We start from the raw sequence: 2,419 nt of genomic DNA, 5'->3' as shown, positions 1-2,419 counted from the left end.
AGCTGCTGACAGTGATGAGGAGTATGACTCCGAGGAGGACTCCGAGTGATCTACATGGGGCGCGTAGCATCGCGCTTTTCCCCTTTTTGGCGTCTTGATGCCAAAGGGGGAGAAGTGTTCTATTAGGTCTCTACGGGATTTGCTAGGGTAGGGCACAAGCACATGCGTTTACCATTCTTTTATAGCTTGTGTCCTCTTTATGTCATTTATTTGAACTATTTGGCTTGGTTTGTTCGTTCAAAACTATGTGTTATGTGTGGATGTGAGACTTTATGTTAAGGTCTTCGGAATTCTATATGTTGAGACCAAGGTTTATAATATGGTGTGGTACTTATATATCTCCATATGGGTATGATGTCTATCACCTTGTCTCATATATATATATATATATATAGATGCCTTTGTCTCTTATTTGAGCTCATGTTGGATATCTCTTGTGTTGAGGCACCTCACACCTATATGTTGTGCATTTGTATTCAAATGCAAATTACTTGTATGCACACATGTAGGGGGAGTGCCTCTATGTTTTGCCAACATGATTGTTCCCTATAGTGTTTTTATTGCAAATCTGTATATTGTCATCAAACACCAAAAAGGGAGAGATCGAAAGAACATCTCTCACATTATGTTTTGTGTGTTTGATATCAATGTATGTGATACACTAATGTTTGATGAAGTGGTGCAGAGGTGTCAGTGTTTAAATAAAGTTGCAGTATTTGATAACAAAAATAAAGCAGTATACATGTTCTGGTTCGAGTCATCTCTGGTTTGAGTATTTGATCTCAAAAATGGTTTGTGTTATTACTATAACCAACTCATTGGATCATAGGATTTAATGCATTTCACATGCAATTCTGCAACTGCTCTCTGTATATAGGATCTGAAGGCAGCGAGAATTAATGAAAAGAAAACTACTGTTCCAGCTCATTAGCTCTACAACTACTGATTAAGCATCTCCAGATTCAAGAGGATAGGTATGGCTTGATTGTCATTGTCTGCTTTCTTTGTGCCCCTCCCCTCTTACAGAGATATGTGTTCTTGAATTTGTAGTACCCATGTCTATGTGAGTTAGTTATGAAGTCAAAAACTAATTCTTTTGTGCACCCATGAGCTACTTATAAGGTGATATAGGATTCTTCTTACAATTGTATTAACTTTCCGCTATTACTGTCCTCCTATTTAATTTGCTCCGCAGCTGCTCTTTATTTTGTCCTATTATACAAATTTGTGTAACAACATCCTTTCATGCATGTCCTAATATAATCCACCACTTTTTATGGAACTCTTTCTGGATTCAATGCTGTTCTGGCGTATCAGCAAATTACCCATCTAAGAAAGCTTCTTTTGCTAATGTCTGAAATTAGAATGATACTTCTAATTTCCTACTGTGTAGGGCTTTGAAGGTATCATTTTGTGGTATTGATGATAATCCACTGCATTACATTGAATCTGTGTTGTAGAAGATTTAGCTGATCTGGTTATGTACATTTCGAACAAGGATTTGAAGAGGTTGCACATGTTCTGTTTCAGGTACTTATAGCAAATCTGCACTACCGTCTAAAGTCTACACTTCGATACTTTCACTAAGGCATTACCTGTTTTCTATCTCTTTAGCAGAACTGAAGCTTTCATCACCAGAAATGTGTCCTCTCTTATGTTTTTTTTTACTTTGTGTAGGAATCAATCAAAATATTTTGTAGAGCACTTGTTATGTCTTGACAAAAAGAACATTCGCATTTCAGTTTGGTTGACTAGCTTCTTTAGGAGGCTCTGAAGGGAAGGCAATAGACCTTGATGATACTAAATTTCATCATTACGCCATCAAGTATGTTACAACAGAACTTGAGCATATCCATTGTCCACTCTGCTATAAGTTGTGTGCTAGGCTAGATCGTATATTTTTTGGGTGGTGTTACGAACTTGTTGGATATGGTGGTTGACTGCATCATTGAGGCGAGAGGTGATTAAGTGGTCTCTGATAGTATAAAGATTTGTTAGTAACTTTGAGGCAGAGTTTTGTTGTCAAAGAGTTTTGCAGAGTTACAATCTATAAGGGATTCAACACATGGTTTCAGTGATCCATGTTGTGTACAGTAATTACTTGATGAGTAATGTAATTGTTGTGTAGTAGTACAATCAGACTATTAGATATTGCCAGCATTTTGTTGCCATTTGGCGGTTCAACTAATTGATATTAGGGTAGTAGGTGATAATAAGACTTTTCAATAATCTACAAGTTAAATATGTATTTAATAAAGGGTCATTGGTGTAGAGGATGGGGCTTCCCCATTTTTTTTAATATGTGATTATGCATAAGAAAAATTCATCGGTCTATTTTTTTGTTGTAATTCGGCTGAATGATTCTTCCAAGAAAGATGAGATGGAAAAGAAGCATCATGGACTAACCTAGAGAATCGAT

General features: G+C 36.6%; 1 long non-coding RNA gene across 1 annotated transcript; it reads left to right on the top strand.

Annotated features, from left to right (window-relative positions):
* The first annotated feature begins 762 nt into the window (after window positions 1-762).
* Window positions 763-1,904, top strand: LOC127330553 (uncharacterized). Its single transcript, XR_007869326.2, has 3 exons — window positions 763-974; window positions 1,461-1,530; window positions 1,678-1,904. It is a non-coding gene; the product is annotated as an uncharacterized lncRNA (long non-coding RNA).
* The last annotated feature ends 515 nt before the right edge of the window (window positions 1,905-2,419 follow it).

Source organism: Lolium perenne, chromosome 2 (assembly GCF_019359855.2).
Source record: "Lolium perenne isolate Kyuss_39 chromosome 2, Kyuss_2.0, whole genome shotgun sequence".
Classification (NCBI taxonomy): domain Eukaryota; kingdom Viridiplantae; phylum Streptophyta; class Magnoliopsida; order Poales; family Poaceae; genus Lolium; species Lolium perenne.
The sequence above is the reverse complement of the archived record's forward strand: the minus strand, read 5'-3'. Positions and strand labels throughout refer to the sequence as shown.